Source organism: Ranitomeya variabilis, chromosome 5 (assembly GCF_051348905.1).
Source record: "Ranitomeya variabilis isolate aRanVar5 chromosome 5, aRanVar5.hap1, whole genome shotgun sequence".
NCBI classification, from domain to species: Eukaryota; Metazoa; Chordata; class Amphibia; order Anura; family Dendrobatidae; genus Ranitomeya; species Ranitomeya variabilis.
In genome coordinates this window covers 382,831,994-382,854,276 of record NC_135236.1, presented here as the reverse complement: position 1 = coordinate 382,854,276, position 22,283 = coordinate 382,831,994, and positions in this window count along the sequence as shown.

The window sequence follows — 22,283 nt, the reverse complement described above, 5'->3', positions numbered from 1 at the left end:
TGTGCGTCCAAGGCCTCTTCGGGATGGGCAAGGATAACAACAACCCACTGGCCCGAGAACAGCAAGGCTTAGCTCGAGCACACACTTCACAAGACTGCACAAAGGTACGCACATCCCTAGACAAGGAAGGCCACCAAAAAGACCTGGCCACCAAGTCTCTAGTACCAAATATTCCAGGATGACCAGCCAACACAGAAGAATGGACCTCGGAGATGACTCTACTGGTCCAATCATCCGGAACAAACAGTCTTTCTGGTGGACAACGATCCGGTTTATCCACCTGAAACTCCTGCAATGCACGTCGCAAGTCTGGGGATACGGCGGACAATATTACCCCATCCCTAAGGATACCAGTAGGCCCAGAGTCTCCAGGAGAGTCAGGCACAAAACTCCTGGAAAGAGCATCTGCCTTCACATTCTTTGAACCTGGCAGGTATGAAACCACGAAATTGAAACGAGAAAAAAACAACGACCAACGAGCCTGTCTAGGATTCAAACGCCTGGCAGACTCAAGGTAAATGAGATTCTTGTGATCAGTCAAGACCACCACACGATGTTTAGCACCCTCAAGCCAATGACGCCACTCCTCAAATGCCCACTTCATGGCCAAAAGCTCCCGATTACCCACATCATAATTGCGCTCGGCGGGCGAGAATTTTCTAGAGAAGAATGCACATGGCTTCATCACCGAGCCATTAGAACTTCTCTGTGACAAAACCGCCCCCGCTCCAATCTCGGAAGCATCAACCTCAACCTGAAAAGGAAGTGAAACATCTGGTTGACACAACACAGGAGCAGAAGAAAACCGGCGCTTAAGTTCCTGAAAGGCCTCCACGGCCGCAGGAGACCAATCAGCAACATCAGCACCCTTTTTAGTCAAATCAGTCAAAGGTTTAACAATACTGGAAAAATTAGCAATGAACCGACGATAAAAATTAGCAAACCCCAAGAACTTCTGAAGGCTCTTAACAGATGTAGGTTGTGTCCAGTCACAAATCGCCTGAACCTTGACAGGATCCATCTCAATAGTAGAAGGAGAAAAAATGTACCCCAAAAAAGAAATCTTCTGGACTCCGAAGAGACACTTTGAGCCCTTCACAAACAGAGAATTGGCCCGCAGAACCTGAAACACCTTCCTGACCTGTAGAACATGAGACTCCCAGTCATCAGAAAACACCAAAATATCATCCAAATACACAATCATAAACTTATCCAGATATTCACGGAAAATATTGTGCATAAAGGACTGAAAGACTGACGGAGCATTGGAGAGTCCAAAAGGCATTACCAAATACTCAAAATGGCCCTCAGGCGTATTAAATGCGGTTTTCCACTCATCACCCTGTTTTATCCGCACCAGATTATACGCACCGCGAAGATCTATCTTAGTGAACCACCTAGCCCCCTTAATGCGAGCAAACAAATCAGTCAATAATGGCAATGGATACTGATACTTGACTGTAATCTTATTCAGAAGGCGATAATCTATACAAGGCCTCAGGGAACCATCTTTTTTTGCCACAAAAAAAAAACCTGCTCCCAGAGGGGACGAAGATGGACGAATATGTCCCTTTTCCAAGGACTCCTTAATATAATTCCGCATAGCAGTATGCTCTGGCAGTGACAGATTAAATAAACGACCCTTAGGGAACTTACTGCCAGGAATCAATTCTATAGCACAGTCACAATCTCTATGCGGAGGGAGCAAATTGAGCTTAGGCTCCTCAAAAACATCCCTATAGTCAGACAAAAACGCAGGGATCTCAGAAGGAGTAGATGAAGCGATAGAAATCGGAGGTGCATCATCATGAACCCCCTGACATCCCCAGCTTAACACAGACATTGTTTTCCAGTCCAGGACAGGATTATGAGTTTGTAACCATGGCAGACCAAGCACTAGTACATCATGTAAATTATAAAGTACAAGGAAGCGAATCACCTCCTGATGAACGGGAGTCATGCGCATGGTCACTTGTGTCCAATACTGCGGTTTATTCATAGCCAATGGTGTAGAGTCAATTCCCTTCAGAGGAATAGGAACTTCCAGAGGTTCCAGACTAAAACCGCAGCGTTTAGCAAATGACCAATCCATAAGACTCAGGGCAGCGCCCGAATCCACATAGACATCGACGGAAATGGAAGACAGTGAAAAAATCAGAGTCACAGACAAAATGAACTTAGGCTGCAGAGTACCAATGGCAAAAGATTTATCAACCCTTTTTGTGCGTTTAGAGCATGCTGATATAACATGAGCTGAATCACCACAATAGAAACACAATCCATTTTTCCGCCTATAATTTTGCCGTTCACTTCTGGACTGAATTCTATCACATTGCATAGTCTCAGGTGCCTGTTCAGAAGACACCGCCAACTGGTGCACGGGTTTGCGCTCCCGTAAACGCCGATCAATCTGAATGGCCATAGCCATAGACTCATTCAGACCTGTAGGCGTAGGGAACCCCACCATAATATCCTTAATGGCCTCAGAAAGACCATTTCTGAAGTTTGCAGCCAGGGCGCACTCATTCCACTGAGTAAGCACCGACCATTTCCGAAACTTCTGACAATATATCTCTGCTTCATCATGCCCCTGAGAGAGGGCTAATAAAGCCTTTTCAGCCTGAATCTCCAGGTTAGGTTCCTCATAGAGCAATCCCAATGCCAGAAAAAACGCATCCACACTGAGCAATGCAGGATCCCCTGGTGCCAATGCAAATGCCCAATTCTGAGGGTCGCCCCGCAGGAAAGATATTACAATCTTGACCTGTTGAGCAGGGTCTCCAGAGGAGCGAGATTTTAAAGAAAGAAACAATTTACAATTGTTCCTGAAATTCAGGAAGGTAGATCTATCTCCAGAAAAGAACTCTGGAATAGGAATTCTAGGTTCAGACATGGGAGTGTGAACAACAAAATCCTGTATGTTTTGAACTTTTGCCGCGAGATTACTCAGGCTGGAAGCCAAACTCTGGACATCCATGTTAAACAGCTAATATCAGAGCCATTCAAGGGTTAAGAGGAGGTAAGAAGCAGCTAGACAGCAATTAAGGGCTAGGCAGCAAAACTCTGAAGGGAAAAAAAAAAAAAAAAAAAATTCCCTTAACCCCTTCACCCCCAAGGGTGGTTTGCACGTTAATGACCGGGCCAATTTTTACAATTCTGACCACTGTCCCTTTATGAGGTTATAACTCTGGAACGCTTCAACGGATCTTGGCGATTCTGACATTGTTTTCTCGTGACATATTGTTCTTCATGATAGTGGTTAAATTTCTTCGATATAAGTTGCGTTTATTTGTGAAAAAAACGAATATTTGGCGAAAATTTTGAAAATTTCGCAATTTTCCAACTTTTAATTTTTATGCCCTTAAATCACAGACATATGTCACGCAAAATACTTAATAAGTAACATTTCCCACATGTCTACTTTACATCAGCACAATTTTGGAACCAAAATTTTTTTTTGTGACGGAGTTATAAGGGTTAAAAGTTGACCAGCAATTTCTCATTTTTACAACACCATTTTTTTTTAGGGACCACATCTCATTTGAAGTCATTTTGAGGGGTCTATATGATAGAAAATACCCAAGTGTGACACCATTCTAAAAACTGCACCCCTCAAGGTACTCAAAACCACTTTCAAGAAGTTTATTAACCCTTCAGGTGTTTCACAGGAATTTTTGGAATGTTTAAATAAAAATGAACATTTAACTTTTTTTCACACAAAATTTATTTCAGATCCAATTTGTTTTATTTTACCAAGGGTAACAGGAGGAAATAGACCCCAAAATTTGTTGTACAATTTGTCCTGAGTATGCTGATACCCCATATGTGGGGGTAATCCACTGTTTGGGCGCATGGCAGAGCTCGGAAGGAAAGGAGCGCCATTTGACTTTTCAATGCAAAATTGACTGGAATTGAGATGGGACGCCATGTTGCATTTGGAGAGCCCCTGATGTGCCTAAACATTGAAACCCCCCACAAGTGACACCATTTTGGAAAGTAGACCCCCTAAGGAACTTATCTAGATGTGTGGTGAGCACTTTGACCCGACAAGTGCTTCACAGAAGTTTATAATGCAGAGCGGTAAAAATAAAAAATCATATTTTTTCACAAAAATGATATTTTCGCCCCCAATTTTTTATTTTCCCAAGGGTAAGAGAAGAAATTGGACCCCAAAAATTGTTGTGCAATTTGTCCTGAGTACGCTGATACCCCATATGTGGGTGTAAACCATTGTTTGGGCGCAGAGCAGAGCTCGGAAGGGAAGGAGCGCCATTTGACTTTTCAATGCAAAATTGACTGGAATTGAGATGGGACGTCATGTTGCGTTTGGAGAGCTCCTGATGTGCCTAAACATTGAAACCCCCCACAAGTGACACCATTTTGGAAAGTAGACCCCCTAAGGAACTTATCGAGATGTGTGGTGAGCACTTTGACCCAACAAGTGCTTCACAGAAGTTTATAATGCAGAGCCGTAAAAATAAAAAATCATATTTTTTCACAAAAATGATCTTTTCGCCCCCATTTTTTTATTTCCCCAAGGGTAAGAGAAGAAATTAGAGCACAAAAGTTGTTGTGCAATTTGTCCTGAGTACGACGATACCCCATATGTGGGGGTAAACCACTGTTTGGGCGCATAGCAGAGCTCGGAAGGGAAAGAGCGCAATTTTACTTTTCAATGCAAAATTGACTGGAATTAAGATGGGATGCCATGTTGCGTTTGCAGAGCCCCTGATGTGCCTAAACATTAAACCCCCCACAAGTGACACCATTTGGGAAAGTAGACCCCCTAAGGAACTTATCTAGATGTGTTTTGAGAGCTTTGAACCCCCAAGTGTTTCACTACAGTTTATAACGCAGAGCCGTGAAAATAAATTCTTTTTTTTTTTCACAAAAATGATTTTTTAGCCCCCAGTTTTGTATTTTCACAAGGGTAACAGGATAAATTGGACCACAAAATTTGTTGTCCAATTTGTCCTGAGTATGCTGATACCCGATATGTGGGGGGGAACCACTGTTTGGGCGCATGACAGAGCTCGGAAGGGAAGGAGCGCCATTTGGAATGCAGACTTAAATGGATTGGTCTGCAGGCGTCACGTTGCATTTGCAGAGCCCCTGATGTACCCAAACAGTACAAACCCCCCACAAGTGACCCCATATTGGAAACTAGACCCCCCAAGGAACTTATCTAGATGTGTTGTGAGAACTTTGAACCCCCAAGTGTTTCACTACAGTTTATAACGCAGAGCCGTGAAAATAAATTCTTTTTTTTTTTCACAAAAATGATTTTTTAGCCCCCAGTTTTGTATTTTCACAAGGGTAACAGGATAAATTGGACCCCAAAATTTGTTGTCCAATTTGTCCTGAGTATGCTGATACCCGATATGTGGGGGGGAACCACTGTTTGGGCGCATGACAGAGCTCGGAAGGGAAGGAGCGCCATTTGGAATGCAGACTTAAATGGATTGGTCTGCAGGCGTCACGTTGCATTTGCAGAGCCCCTGATGTACCCAAACAGTACAAACCCCCCACAAGTGACCCCATATTGGAAACTAGACCCCCCAAGGAACTTATCTAGATGTGTTGTGAGAACTTTGAACCCCCAAGTGTTTCACTACAGTTTATAACGCAGAGCCGTGAAAATAAAAATTCTTTTTTTTTTTCACAAAAATGATTTTTTTAGCCCCCAGTTTTGTATTTTCACAAGGGTATCAGGATAAATTGGACCCAAAAAGTTGTTGTCTAATTTGTCCTGAGTATGCTGTTACCCCATATGTGGGGGGGAACCACTGTTTGGGCGCATGACAGAGCTCGGAAGGGAAGGAGCGCCATTTGGAATGCAGACTTAAATGGATTGGTCTGCAGGCGTCACGTTGCATTTGCAGAGCCCCTGATGTACGCAAACAGTACAAACCCCCCACAAGTGACCCCATATCGGAAATTAGACCCCCCAAGGAACTTATCTAGATGTGTTGTGAGAACTTTGAACCCCCAAGTGTTTCACTACAGTTTACAATGCAGAGCCGTGAAAATAAAAAATCTTTTTTTTCCCACAAAACTTATTTTTTGGCCCCCAGTTTTGTATTTTCCCAAGGGTAGCAGGAGAAATTGGACCCCAAAGATGATGTCCAATTTGTCCTGAGTACGCTGATACCCCATATGTTGGGGTAAACCCCTGTTTGGGCACACGGGAGAGCTCGGAAGGGAAGGAGCACTGTTTTCCTTTTTCAACGCAGAATTGGCTGGAATTCAGATCGGATGCCATATCCCGTTTGGAAAGCCCCTGATGTGCCCGAACAGTGGAAACCCCCCAATTATAACTGAAACCCTAATCCAAACACACCCCTTACCCTAATCCCAACAGTAACCCTAACCACTCCTCTAACCCAGACACACCCAACCCTATTCCCAACCGTAAATGTAATCCAAACCCTAACCCTATCTTTAGCCCCAACCCTAACTGTAGCCCCAACCCTAGCCCTAACCCTAGCAATAACCCTAGCCCTAACTCTAGTCCTAACTCTAGCCCTAACCCTAACCCTAATGGGAAAATGGAAATAAATACATTTTTTAATTTTTTTATTTTTCCCTAACTAAGGGGGTGATGAAGGGGGGGTTTGATTTACTTTTATAGCGGGTTTTTTAGCGGATTTTTATGATTGGCAGCCGTCACACACTGAAAGACGCTTTTCATTGCAAAAAATATGTTTTGCGTTACCACATTTTGAGAGCTGTAATTTTTCCATATTTGAGTCCACAGAGTCATGTGAGATCTTGTTTTTTGCGGGATGCGTTGACGTTTTTATTGGTTACATTTTCGGACACGTGACATTTTTTGATCGCTTTTTATTCCGATTTTTGTGAGGCAGAGTGATCAAAAACCAGCTATTCATGAATTTCTTTTTGGGGAGGCGTTTATACCGTTCCGCGTTTGGTAAAATTGATAAAGCAGTTTTATTCGTCGGGTCAGTACGATTACAGCGATATCTCATTTATGTCATTTTTTTATGTTTTGGCGCTTTTATACGATAAAAACTATTTTATAGAAAAAATAATTATTTTGGTATCGCTTTATTCTCAGGACTATAACTTTATTATTTTTTTGCTGATGATGCTGTATGGCGGCTCGTTTTTTGCGGGACAAGATGACGTTTTCAGCGGTACCATGGTTATTTATATCAGTCTTTTTGATCGCGTGTTATTCCACTTTTTGTTCGGCGGTATGATAATAAAGCGTTGTTTTTTGCCTCGTTTTTTTTTTTTTTTCTTACGGTGTTTACTGAAGGGGTTAACTAGTGGGCCAGTTTTATAGGTCGGGTCGTTACGGACGCGGCGATACTAAATATGTGTACTTTTATTGTTTTTTTTATTTTATTTAGATAAAGAAATGTATTTATGGGAATAATATATATATATTTTTTTCATTATTTTGGAATATTTTTTTTTTTTTTTTTTACACATTTGGAAAAATTTTTTTTTACTTTTTTACTTTGCCCCAGGGGGGGACAATACAGATCGGTGATCTGTCAGTTTGCATAGCACTCTGACAGATCACCGATCTGCGAGAAGTGCAGGCTGCTTCACAGTGCCTGCTCTGAGCAGGCTTCTGTGAAGCCACCTCCCTCCCTGCAGGACCCGGATCCGCGGCCATCTTGGATCCGGGTCTGGAGCAGGCAGGGAGGGAGGTAAGACCCTCGCAGCAACGCGATCACATCGCGTTGCTGCGGGGGGCTCAGGGAAGCCCGCAGGGAGCCCCCTCGCTGCGCGATGCTTCCCTGCACCGCCGGCACATCGCGATCATGTTTGATCGCGGTGTGCCGGGGGTTAATGTGCCGGGGGCGGTCCGTGACCGCTCCTGGCACATAGTGCCGGATGTCAGCTGCGATATGCAGCTGACACCCGGCCGCGATCGGCCGCGCTCCCCCCGTGAGCGCGGCCGATCGCGTATGACGTACTATTCCGTCCTTGGGAAGTAGGGCCCACCCCACATGGACGGAATAGTACGTCTAATGACAGAAAGGGGTTAAACACTTCTCTTTCTCCTGCTTCAGCCCAAACAATTAACACTTTGTGGCCGGCTATACTGTCATGAATCCCAATGGCTAGGGATAGCACAGGACAAGCAAAGTACAAATATATTACGGACGAGCTCTAGGGTGATGGAACCTGGGCTGACCGCTGCCCTACGCCTGACAAACGCAACTAGAGATAGCCAGGGAGCGTGCCTACGTTGGTTCTAGACGCCACGCACCAGCCTAAGAGCTAACTAGCACTGCAGAGAAAATAAAGACCTCACTTGCCTCCAGCGGAATGAACCCCAAAAGATATAGTTGCCCCCCACATGTATTGACGGTGAAATGAGAGGAAGGCACACACATAGAGATGATATATATAGTTTTAGCAAATTGAGGCCCGCTGTAAACTAGAAAGCAGAACGATACAAAAGGGGACTGAGCGGTCAGCAAAAAACCCTAATCAAAAAAACCATCCTGAGATTACAAGAACCCATGTGCCAACTCATGGCACATGGGGAGAACCTCAGTCCACTAGAGCTACCAGCTAGCATAGAGACATAATAAGCAAGCTGGACAAAAAAACAAACAACTGAAAATCAGCACTTAGCTTATCCTGAAAGATCTGGGAGCAGGTAGGCAGGAACCAAACAGAGCACATCTGAATACATTGATAGCCGGCAAGGGAAATGACAGAAAGGCCAGGTAAAATAGGAAACACCCAGCCACTGATGGACAGGTGGAAACCAAAGGCCGCAACCCACCAAAGTCACCCAGTACCAGCAGTAACCACCAGAGGGAGCCCACAAACAGAATCCACAACACGTGACTCCGCTCTGTACACACACACACGGCTCCGCACACCTCGTACACACGCGGCTCCGCTCCACACACTTCGTACACACGTGGCTCCGCTCCATATATCTCGTACACACACGGCTCCGCTCTGTACACCTCTGTTGTGAATTCCGTTCTTGGGCTCCCTCCGGTGGTTGTAAATGTCACTTTTGTGAATTCTGCCCTTGGGCTCCCTCCGGTGGTTTTAAGTGGAACTGCTGCTCCTTGGATTTAGCTTAGCAGCTGCTTCCACTGATCGTCTCTCCTGCTCTGCTATTTAGCCTGGCTCTGATCTTCAGCCAGTGCCAGCTGTCAATGTTTCTTGGTTGGATTCAGATCTCTCCTTGGATTTCCTTGATAGTCGGTCCTGTTCAGCAAAGATAAGTCCTTGCATGTTCATTTGTTGTCCTCTTGCTGTGGACTTAATCATTCAGCTAATTTTATGTTTGCTCTAGTCCAGCTTGTCAGTATTCTATATTCAGTTAAGCTGGAAGCTCTGGGGAAGCAGATTTGCCCTCCACACCGTTAGTCGGGTGTGGAGATTTTTTGTAAACTCTGTGATGGATTTTTCTAGCTTTTAATACTGACCGCACAGTATCCTTTCCTATTCTGTCTATCTAGTTAGAAGTGGCCTCCTTTGCTAAATCCTGTTTTCATTCTGTGTATGTCATTTCCCTCTTCACTCACAGTCCATATTTGTGGGGGGGCTGTCTGTCCTTTGGGAGCTTTCTCTGAGGCAAGATAGCTTTCCTGTTTCCATCTTTAGGGGTAGCTAGTTCTCCGGCTGTGATGAGATGTCTAGGGAGTGACAGGAACATTCCACGGCTACTTCTAGTGTCGTGTTAGGTTCAGGAACTGCGGTCAGTAAAGATACCATCTCCTCAGAGCTTGTCCCATGTTGCTCCTTAACCACCAGGTCATAACAGTACAGCTGGCCTACAATGTATTGAATGCATCTCAAAAGAGGGAAAAAAAAAGTTCTGAGCCATTTTTTTTTCTCTGCAGCCTGTTTTGTCTTTTTTTTCCCCTTAATCTCTGGGTGGTTCAGGATTTTGGCGCTGACATGGATGTTCAGGGTTTGTTTTCTCGTGTGGATCAACTTGCTGCAAGGGTACAGAGTATCCAAGATTATGTTGTTCAGACTCCGGTTTTGGAGCCTAGAATTCCTACTCCTGATTTGTTTTTTGGGGATAGATCTAAGTTCTTGAACTTTAAAAATAACTGCAGATTGTTTTTTGCTTTGAAACCCCGTTCCTCTGGTGACCCCATTCAGCAGGTGAAAATTGTCATCTCTCTGCTGCGTGGAGACCCTCAGGATTGGGCATTCTCCCTTGAGTCAGGGGATCCGGCATTACTTAATGTAGACACATTTTTTCAAGCACTCGGATTACTGTATGATGAACCTAATTCTGTGGATCAGGCAGAAAAAACCTTGTTGGCCCTGTGTCAGGGTCAGGAAGCGGCAGAAGTATACTGCCAGAAATTTAGAAAATGGTCTGTGCTCACTAATTGGAATGAAGATGCTCTGGCTGCAAATTTCAGAAAGGGTCTTTCTGAAGCCCTTAAAGATGTTATGGTGGGGTTCCCCACGCCTGTTGGTTTGAACGAATCTATGTCTCTAGCCATTCAGATTGATCGGCGCCTGCGCGAGCGCAAGGTTGTGCACCATATGGCGGTGTCCTCTGAGCAGAGTCCTGAGCCTATGCAATGTGATAGGATTTGGACTAGAGCAGAACAGCAGGAATTCAGACGTCAGAATAGGCTGTGTTTTTACTGTGGTGATTCTGCTCATGCTATTTCTGATTGCCCTAAGCGTACTAAGAGGGTCGCTAGGTCTGTTACCATTAGTACTGTGCAGCCTAAATTTCTCTTGTCTGTTACCCTGATTTGCTCATTATCGTCCTTTTCTGTCATGGCATTTGTGGATTCAGGCGCTGCACTGAATTTAATGGACTTGGAGTTCGCCAGACGCTGTGGTTTTTCCTTACAGCCTTTGCAGAGCCCTATTCCCTTAAGGGGAATTGATGCGACACCATTAGCCAAGAATAAACCTTAGTACTGGACTCAGCTGACCATGTGCATGGCTCCAGCACATCAGGAAGATTGTCGTTTTCTGGTGTTGCATAATTTGCATGAGGTGGTTGTACTGGGTTTTCCATGGTTACAGGTACATAATCCAGTGCTGGATTGGAAATCCATGTCTGTGACTAGTTGGGGTTGTCAAGGGGTACATAGTGACGTTCCTTTGATGTCAATCTCCTCTCCCCCCTCTTCTGAAGTTCCTGAGTTTTTGTCGGATTTCCAGGATGTATTTGATGAGCCCAAGTCCAGTTCCCTTCCTCCTCATAGGGACTGTGATTGTGCTATTAACTTGATTCCTGGCTGTAAGTTCTCTAAGGGCTGACTTTTCAATCTGTCTGTGCCAGAGCATGCCGCCATGCGGAGTTATATTAAGGAGTCCTTGGAGAAGGGGCATATTCGGCCGTCTTCGTCACCATTGGGAGCGGGATTCTTCTTTGTTGCCAAGAAGGATGGCTCCTTGAGACCCTGTATTGATTATCGCCTTCTTAATAAGATCACGGTCAAATTCCAATACCCTTTACTAGGGTTGAGCGAAACGGGTCGATCATTTTCAAAAGTCGCCGACTTTTGGCTAAGTCGGCGTCTCATGAAACCCGATCCGACCCCTGTGCTTGTCGGCCATGCGGTACGCGACTTTCGCGCCAAAGTCGCGTTTCAATGACGCGAAAAGCGCCATTTCTCAGCCAATGAAGGTGAACGCAGAGTGTGGGCAGCGTGATGACATAGATCCTGGTCCCCACCATCTTAGAGAAGGGCATTGCAGTGATTGGCTTGCTGTCTGCGGCGTCACAGGGGCTATAAAGGGGCGTTCCCGCCGACCGCCATCTTACTGCTGCTGATCTGAGCTTAGGGACAGGTTGCTGCCGCTTCGTCAGAAGCAGGGAGAGCGTTAGGCAGGGTCCACTAACCACCAAACCGCTTGTGCTGCAGCGATTTCCACTGTCCAACACCACCTTCGGTGTGCAGGGACTGTGGAAGCTATTTTTTTTTTTTTTTCCCCTCAGCGCTGTAGCTCATTGGGCTGCCCTAGAAGGCTCCGTGATAGCTGTATTGCTGTGTGTACGCCACTGTGGAAACCAACTGCTTTTTTCAAAGCACATATCCTCTTGTTCCTTCCTTTCTGCACAGCTATCTTTTTTGTTTGTCCACACTTTTTATTTAATTTGTGCATCAGTCCACTCCTATTGCTGCCTGCCATACCTGGCTTAGATTACTGCAGGGAGATAGTAATTGTAGGACAGTCCCTGTTTTTTTTTTGTTTTTTTTGTGGGAGATTAAGATTGGGATTTCTGCTACAGTGCCATCCCTGTGTGTGCCATCTCTCACTGAGTGGGCCATAGAAAGCCTATTTATTTTTTCCGTGATTTGTGTTCTAAATTCTACCTCAACACAAAAACACTACATCAATCAGTGGGAGAAAAATATTGGCCTCAGTCAGGGCTTGTGTGCCACTGCTGTGTGTGCTATCTCTCATTCAGTGGGCTATAGAAAGCCTATTTTTTTTTTATTTTTTTTAATATTATTTGGTTTCTAAAGTCTCCCTGAAAAAAAAAAAAATACCTAAAAAAACAGTGGGAGAGTAATATTGCCCTTTCAGCTTGTGTGCCAGTCTTGACTCCTGGGTGTGCCACCTCTCTCTCTCATTCAGTGGGCCATAGAAAGGCTATTTTTTTTTTTTGGTTTTTTTAATATTATTTGGTTTCTAAAGTCTCCCTGAAAAAAAAAAAAAAAACATAAAAAAACAGTGGGAGAGTAATATTGCCCTTTCAGCTTGTGTGCCAGTCTTGACTCCTGGGTGTGCCACCTCTCTCCCTCTCATTCAGTGGGCCATAGAAAGCCTATTTATTTATTTTTTTTAAATATTATTGGGTTTCTAAAGTCTCCCTTAAAAAACAAAAAATACATAAAAAAACAGTGGGAGAGTAATATTGCCCTTTCAGCTTGTGTGCCAGTCTTGACTCCTGGGTGTGCCACCTCTCTCCCTCTCATTCAGTGGGCCATAGAAAGCCTATTTATTTTTTTTTTTAAATATTATTGGGTTTCTAAAGTCTCCCTTAAAAAACAAAAAATACATAAAAAAACAGTGGGAGAGTAATATTGCCCTTTCAGCTTGTGTGCCAGTCTTGACTCCTGGGTGTGCCACCTCTCTCTCATTCAGTGGGCCATAGAAAGCATTTTTTTTTTTCCTTGATTTGTGTTCTAAAATCTACCTCAACACAAAAACACTACATCAATCAGTGGGAGAAAAATATTGGCCTCAGTCAGGGCTTGTGTGCCACTGCTGTGTGTGCTATCTCTCATTCAGTGGGCCATAGAAAGCCTATTTATTTTTTTTTTTAAATATTATTGGGTTTCTAAAGTCTCCCTTAAAAAACAAAAAATACATAAAAAAACAGTGGGAGAGTAATATTGCCCTTTCAGCTTGTGTGCCAGTCTTGACTCCTGGGTGTGCCACCTCTCTCCCTCTCATTCAGTGGGCCATAGAAAGCCTATTTATTTTTTTTTTTAAATATTATTGGGTTTCTAAAGTCTCCCTTAAAAAACAAAAAATACATAAAAAAACAGTGGGAGAGTAATATTGCCCTTTCAGCTTGTGTGCCAGTCTTGACTCCTGGGTGTGCCACCTCTCTCTCATTCAGTGGGCCATAGAAAGCATTTTTTTTTTTTTTCCTTGATTTGTGTTCTAAAATCTACCTCAACACAAAAACACTACATCAATCAGTGGGAGAAAAATATTGGCCTCAGTCAGGGCTTGTGTGCCACTGCTGTGTGTGCTATCTCTCATTCAGTGGGCTATAGAAAGCCTATTTATTTATTTATTTTTTTTCTTATTATTTGGTTTCTAAAGTCTCCCTGAAAAAAAAAAAAAACCATAAAAAAACAGTGGGAGAGTAATATTGCCCTTTCAGCTTGTGTGCCAGTCTTGACTCCTGGGTGTGCCACCTCTCTCCCTCTCATTCAGTGGGCCATAGAAAGCCTATTTATTTTTTTTTTAAAATATTATTGGGTTTCTAAAGTCTCCCTTAAAAAACAAAAAATAAATAAAAAAACAGTGGGAGAGTAATATTGCCCTTTTAGCTTGTGTGCCAGTCTTGACTCCTGGGTGTGCCACCTCTCTCTCTCATTCAGTGGGCCATAGAAAGGCTATTTTTTTTTTGGTTTTTTTAATATTATTTGGTTTCTAAAGTCTCCCTGAAAAAAAAAAAAAAAACATAAAAAAACAGTGGGAGAGTAATATTGCCCTTTCAGCTTGTGTGCCAGTCTTGACTCCTGGGTGTGCCACCTCTCTCCCTCTCATTCAGTGGGCCATAGAAAGCCTATTTATTTTTTTTTTTAAATATTATTGGGTTTCTAAAGTCTCCCTTAAAAAACAAAAAATACATAAAAAAAACAGTGGGAGAGTAATATTGCCCTTTCAGCTTGTGTGCCAGTCTTGACTCCTGGGTGTGCCACCTCTCTCTCATTCAGTGGGCCATAGAAAGCATTTTTATTTTTTTTTCCTTGATTTGTGTTCTAAAATCTACCTCAACACAAAAACACTACATCAATCAGTGGGAGAAAAATATTGGCCTCAGTCAGGGCTTGTGTGCCACTGCTGTGTGTGCTATCTCTCATTCAGTGGGCTATAGAAAGCCTATTTATTTATTTATTTATTTTCTTATTATTTGGTTTCTAAAGTCTCCCTGAAAAAAAATAAAAAATAAATAAAAAAACAGTGGGAGAGTAATATTGCCCTTTCAGCTTGTGTGCCAGTCTTGACTCCTGGGTGTGCCACCTCTCTCCCTCTCATTCAGTGGGCCATAGAAAGCCTATTTATTTTTTTTTAAAATATTATTGGGTTTCTAAAGTCTCCCTTAAAAAACAAAAAATACATAAAAAAACAGTGGGAGAGTAATATTGCCCTTTCAGCTTGTGTGCCAGTCTTGACTCCTGGGTGTGCCACCTCTCTCCCTCTCATTCAGTGGGCCATAGAAAGCCTATTTATTTATTTTTTTAAATATTATTGGGTTTCTAAAGTCTCCCTTAAAAAACAAAAAATACATAAAAAAACAGTGGGAGAGTAATATTGCCCTTTCAGCTTGTGTGCCAGTCTTGACTCCTGGGTGTGCCACCTATCTCTCATTCAGTGGGCCATAGAAAGCATTTTTTTTTTTTTCCTTGATTTGTGTTCTAAAATCTACCTCAACACAAAAACACTACATCAATCAGTGGGAGAAAAATATTGGCCTCAGTCAGGGCTTGTGTGCCACTGCTGTGTGTGCTATCTCTCATTCAGTGGGCTATAGAAAGCCTATTTATTTATTTATTTTTTTTCTTATTATTTGGTTTCTAAAGTCTCCCTGAAAAAAAAAAAAAAAACATAAAAAAACAGTGGGAGAGTAATATTGCCCTTTCAGCTTGTGTGCCAGTCTTGACTCCTGGGTGTGCCACCTCTCTCTCTCATTCAGTGGGCCATAGAAAGGCTATTTTTTTTTTTGTTTTTTTTAATATTATTTGGTTTCTAAAGTCTCCCTGAAATAAAAAAAAAACTTAAAAAAACAGTGGGAGAGTAATATTGCCCTTTCAGCTTGTGCGCCAGTCTTGACTCCTGGGTGTGCCACCTCTCTCCCTCTCATTCAGTGGGCCATAGAAAGCCTATTTATTTATTTTTTTAAATATTATTGGGTTTCTAAAGTCTCCCTTAAAAAACAAAAAATACATAAAAAAACAGTGGGAGAGTAATATTGCCCTTTCAGCTTGTGTGCCAGTCTTGACTCCTGGGTGTGCCACCTCTCTCTCATTCAGTGGGCCATAGAAAGCATTTTTATTTTTTTTTCCTTGATTTGTGTTCTAAAATCTACCTCAACACAAAAACACTACATCAATCAGTGGGAGAAAAATATTGGCCTCAGTCAGGGCTTGTGTGCCACTGCTGTGTGTGCTATCTCTCATTCAGTGGGCTATAGAAAGCCTATTTATTTATTTATTTTTTTTCTTATTATTTGGTTTCTAAAGTCTCCCTGAAAAAAAAAAAAAATAAATAAAAAAACAGTGGGAGAGTAATATTGCCCTTTCAGCTTGTGTGCCAGTCTTGACTCCTGGGTGTGCCACCTCTCTCCCTCTCATTCAGTGGGCCATAGAAAGCCTATTTATTTTTTTTTTAAATATTATTGGGTTTCTAAAGTCTCCCTTAAAAAACAAAAAATACATAAAAAAACAGTGGGAGAGTAATATTGCCCTTTCAGCTTGTGTGCCAGTCTTGACTCCTGGGTGTGCCACCTCTCTCCCTCTCATTCAGTGGGCCATAGAAAGCCTATTTATTTTTTTTTTTAAATATTATTGGGTTTCTAAAGTCTCCCTTAAAAAACAAAAAATACATAAAAAAACAGTGGGAGAGTAATATTGCCCTTTCAGCTTGTGTGCCAGTCTTGACTCCTGGGTGTGCCACCTATCTCTCATTCAGTGGGCCATAGAAAGCATTTTTTTTTTTTCCTTGATTTGTGTTCTAAAATCTACCTCAACACAAAAACACTACATCAATCAGTGGGAGAAAAATATTGGCCTCAGTCAGGGCTTGTGTGCCACTGCTGTGTGTGCTATCTCTCATTCAGTGGGCTATAGAAAGCCTATTTATTTATTTATTTTTTTTCTTATTATTTGGTTTCTAAAGTCTCCCTGAAAAAAAAAAAAAAAACATAAAAAAACAGTGGGAGAGTAATATTGCCCTTTCAGCTTGTGTGCCAGTCTTGACTCCTGGGTGTGCCACCTCTCTCTCTCATTCAGTGGGCCATAGAAAGGCTATTTTTTTTTTTGTTTTTTTTAATATTATTTGGTTTCTAAAGTCTCCCTGAAATAAAAAAAAAACTTAAAAAAACAGTGGGAGAGTAATATTGCCCTTTCAGCTTGTGCGCCAGTCTTGACTCCTGGGTGTGCCACCTCTCTCTCTCTAATTGTGGGCCATAGAAAGCCTTTTTTTTTTTTTTTTTTTTTTAATATTATTTGGTTTCTAAAGTCTCCCTGAGAAAAAAAAAAAAATAAATTAGGTGGGAGATTAATATTGACATTAGTGCTTGAGTGACAGTCCTGCGTGTGTGTCATCTCTGTGATTTTGTGCCACAGAAAACAGAGTGTGTAACATTGTGCCTGATTTTCCTTGTGGTCTCACCAACCTGTTAAGGGATATTGAAATCATACTGAAGTTATAGCTCACCGTGTAAGTTGTTTGACAGCAACAAATAAAGTTACTTTGGTTAAGATTTTAAAGCAATGAGGAAGTCTGGTGCAAGAGGTCGTCGTGGGCGTTCATTGTCAGCTGGTAATGATGGTAGTGGTAGTGGAGCATCAGGTGGTCGTGGGGATAAAAATATTCCACCTAAGTCTGGAGCTGTGGAGCCAGTTTCGTCGTCAGGCTACACAAGGCCTCGAACGCTCTCTTTTCTGGGAGTAGGAAAACCGCTTTTAAAGGCGGAGCAGCAACAGCAAGTTTTGGCTTACATTGCAGACTCAGCCTCTAGCTCTTTTGCCTCCTCTTCCGAAACTGGTAAATGTAAAAGCAGCGCGTCGCTTGTGGATGTTCACGGTCAGGGACAAGTCGCTTCCTTGTCCTCCTCAGCAAAAACTACAACAAGAGAGAAGGATGCAGCAGGCGACACAACGGGTCACTCCATGGAGCTCTTTACACATACCGTCCCTGGCTTAGAAAGTGAAACATTTAACAGGCCATGCCCATTACAAGTATATTCTGACATGGAGTGCACTGATGCACAGCCACAGCCAGAGTACTATGCTGCTCCTTTGACTCAGACCACCACATTGCCCTCTCAGGGTACAGATCCACAATCAGACCCTGATGAGACTATGTTGCCCCGCCACGAACGCTATACCACCGACCGACACAGTGACACAGACGAAGTTGCACACGAGCTCGAAGAGGAGGTAATAGATGACCCAGTTATTGACCCCGATTGGCAGCCATTGGGGGAACAGGGTGCAGGCGGCAGTAGTTCAGAAGCGGAGGTGGAGGAGGGGCCGCAGCAGGCATCAACATCGCAACAGGTTCCATCTGCCGGGCCCGTATCTGGCCCAAAACGCGTGTCAAAGCCAAAACCTGTTGGAGGACAGCGTGGCCATCCGGTTAAAGCTCAGTCTGCAATCCCTGAAAAGGGATCCGAGTCTAGGAAGAGTGCAGTCTGGCATTTTTTTAAACAACATCCAACTGATCAGCGCAAAGTCATCTGTCAAAAATGTTCAACTAGCTTAAGCAGAGGTCAGAATCTGAAAAGTCTAAATACTAGTTGCATGCATAGACACTTAACCACCATGCATTTTCAAGCCTGGACTAACTACCAAACGTCCCTTAAGGTTGTAGCACCCTCGGCCAATGAAGCTAGTCAGCAACGCAACATCCCTTCCGTCACTGTAAGGCCACCATTTTCCGCACCACCTGCAGTATCTGTGCAGGTTTCTTTGCCAGCCAAAAGCAGTCAGGGTCAGGGAACCACCAGTTTTGTAGGAGGAAATATTGCATCTAGGGCACCGGCGGAAACAATACCGTCTCCAACCGTCTCTCAGTCTGCCATGTACACCGGCACACCCGAAAGTTCCACGATCTCCAGCTCTCCAGTCCAGCTCACCCTACATGAGACTCTGGTTAGAAAAAGGAAGTACTTATCCTCGCATCCGCGTACACAGGGTTTTAACGCCCACATAGCTAGACTAATCTCGTTAGAGATGATGCCCTACCGGTTAGTTGAAAGCGAAGCTTTCAAAGCCCTGATGGAGTACGCTGAACCACGATACGAGCTACCCAGTCGACACTTTTTTTCCAGAAAAGCCATCCCAGCCCTGCACCAGCATGTTAAACAGCGCATCGTCCATGCACTCAGGCAATCTGTGAGTACAAAGGTGCACCTGACTACAGATGCATGGACCAGTAGGCATGGCCAGGGACGTTATGTGTCCATCACGGCACACTGGGTGAATGTGGTGGATGCAGGGTCCACAGGCGACATCAATTTAGGGACAGTTGTGCCTAGCCCACGGTCTAGGAAACAGTTGGCTGTAGGCGTTCGCACCCCCTCCTCCTCCTCCTCCTCGTCCTCCTGCAGAAGCTTTAGCTCTTCCACAGAACGCAGTCTGCCAACCACTCCATCGGCAGATGACACTGTTGCACACCAGTTGTCCCATTATGGGCCAGCTACTGCCAAGCGTCAGCAGGCTGTATTGGCTATGAAGTGTTTGGGCGACAACAGACACACCGCGGAAGTTTTATCCGAGTTCTTGCAACAAGAAACGCAGTCGTGGCTGGGCACAGTAGATCTTGAGGCAGGCAAGGTAGTGAGTGATAACGGAAGGAATTTCATGGCTGCCATCTCCCTTTCCCAACTGAAACACATTCCTTGCCTGGCTCACACCTTAAACCTGGTGGTGCAGTGCTTATTGAAAACTTATCCTGGGTTCTCCGACCTGCTCCTCAAAGTGCGTGCACTTTGCTCACATATCCGACGTTCGCCTGTACACGCCAGCCGTATGCAGACCTATCAGCGGTCTTTGAACCTTCCCCAGCATCACCTAATCATAGACGTTGCAACAAGGTGGAACTCAACACTGCACATGCTTCAGAGACTGTGCGAACAGAGGCGTGCTGTTATTTATTTGTGGGAGGATACACGGGCAGGCAGTAGGATGGCAGACATGGAGTTGTCAGGTGTGCAGTGGTCTAAGATACAAGACATGTGTCAAGTCCTTCAGTGTTTTGAGGAATGCACACGGCTGGTTAGTGCAGACAACGCCGTAATAAGCATGAGCATCCCCCTAATGCGTCTGCTGATGCAAAGTTTGACGCACATAAAGGAGCAGGCGTCTGCACCAGAGGAAGAGGAAAGCCTTGATGACAGTCAGCCATTGTCTGGTCAGGGCAGTGTACAGGACGAGGTAGCGGGCGAAGAGGAGGTGGAGGACGAGGAGGATGATGGGGATGAGTATATTTTTAATGCCGAACCTTTCCCGGGGACACAGGAAATTGGTTGCGTGTCACGGCCGGGTTCTGGTTTTTTGAGGGACACAAGTGACGTAGATTTGCCTGCAACTGCCCCTCAACCAATCACAACCGGAGATTTGACAACTGGAACTTTGGCCCACATGGCGGATTATGCCTTACGTATCCTAAAAAGGGACACACGCATTACGAAAATGATGAACGATGACGATTACTGGTTGGCCTGCCTCCTTGATCCACGCTATAAAGGCAAATTGCAAAATATTATGCCACATGAGAACTTGGAACTAATATTAGCAACCAAACAATCAACTCTTGTTGACTGTTTGCTTCAGGCATTCCCAGCACACAGCGCACGTGATCGTTCTCACACGAGCTCCAGGGGGCAGCAGACTAGGAGTGTTAGGGGTGCACACATCAGAAGTGGCGTTGGACAGAGGGGTTTTCTGACCAGGTTGTGGAGTGATTTTGCTATGACCGCAGACAGGACAGGTACTGCTGCATCAATTGAAAGTGACAGGAGACAACATTTGTCCAGTATGGTTACTAACTATTTTTCATCCCTTATCGATGTTCTCCCTCAACCGTCATTCCCATTTGATTACTGGGCCTCCAAATTAGACACCTGGCCAGAATTGGCAGAATATGCATTGCAGGAGCTTGCTTGCCCGGCAGCAAGTGTCCTATCAGAAAGAGTATTCAGTGCTGCAGGTTCAATATTAACCGAAAAAAGGACTCGTCTGGCTACCCAAAATGTTGACGATCTAACATTCATTAAAATGAACCACAACTGGATTTCGAAATCTTTTGCCCCACCTTGCCCGGCCGACACCTAGCTTTCCTATGAAAAGCTCTTGCCTGTGAATTACTTTTCTAATGTCTAATTTGCTGCAGCTGATTGTACAGCATACGACATGTTTACACCTCCCTAAATGGCAAAACTCCCCACACGGGGCCGTGGTATCGCGACTTGGCGCAAGCACCCGTGAGACTGCTGTTTGTCTGAAGAGGTGGGTGTGCTCGCTTTTGGTTGACGGCATTGCTACTGGGTCCCTCATAGTACAATGTAGTGTCTCTGGCGGTGGTGGTGCGCACCCAACGTCAGACACACCGTTGTAACATGAGGGGCCCTGGGGCGGTCCCACCGGCCTCAAGAGAGTTCCCCCCTACCCCAGCTCAAAATGTGCTCTACCACGTGCAAAATTATGTCGCACAGCTCCACCAATCTTTAGTCTATTCGCTGACATCATTCAATGTCTGGCACTGACAATACAAATTTGTAGACATCTATGATGCAACTTAAAGTAGTCTGTGTCTGTGTCCTATATTGGCACCATTAAATAGTTACTGCCAAATTACTATGTCAGAAACTCAGCAGATGAGCCCACCCCTGTACCTAAGTATGCCACCTTTTTTTTTGTTTTGGTTGTTTTGCGAGACATTAACATCTATTTATATTTTGGGAGTACTGGGACAGACACTCCTTGCACTACTCCTCCACTCACCACCAAGCTGCCCGTGTATCCATGTAACCGCTGTAAAACTGCCATGAGCCTATTGTTTGTTATTTTAGGCCTTTGAAGCCTGTCTGCGGTCCCTCCTTCCACTAGTCCTCCACTGACCAGACCACTGCTGCCCGTGTACCCCTGGAACCAATTATAAAGTGCCTACAGCCAGCCCATTTTTTTATGTTAGGCCTTTGAAGCCTGTCTGCGGTCCCTCCTTCCACTAGTCCTCCACTGACCAGACCACTGCTGCCCGTGTACCCCTGGAACCAATTATAAAGTGCCTACAGCCAGCCCAATTTTTTATGTTAGGCCTTTGAAGCCTGTCTGCGGTCCCTCCTTCCACTAGTCCTCCACTGACCAGACCACTGCTGCCCGTGTACCCCTGGAACCAATTATAAAGTGCCTACAGCCAGCCCATTTTTTTATGTTAGGCCTTTGAAGCCTGTCTGCGGTCCCTCCTTCCACTAGTCCTCCACTGACCAGACCACTGCTGCCCGTGTACCCCTGGAACCAATTATAAAGTGCCTACAGCCAGCCCATTTTTTTATGTTAGGCCTTTGAAGCCTGTCTGCGGTCCCTCCTTCCACTAGTCCTCCACTGGCCAGACCACTGCTGCCCGTGTACCCCTGGAACCAATTATAAAGTGCCTACAGCCAGCCCATTTTTTTATGTTAGGCCTTTGAAGCCTGTCTGCGGTCCCTCCTTCCACTAGTCCTCCACTGACCAGACCACTGCTGCCCGTGTACCCCTGGAACCAATTATAAAGTGCCTACAGCCAACCCATTTTTTTATGTTAGGCCTTTGAAGCCTGTCTGCGGTCCCTCCTTCCACTAGTCCTCCACTGACCAGACCACTGCTGCCCGTGTACCC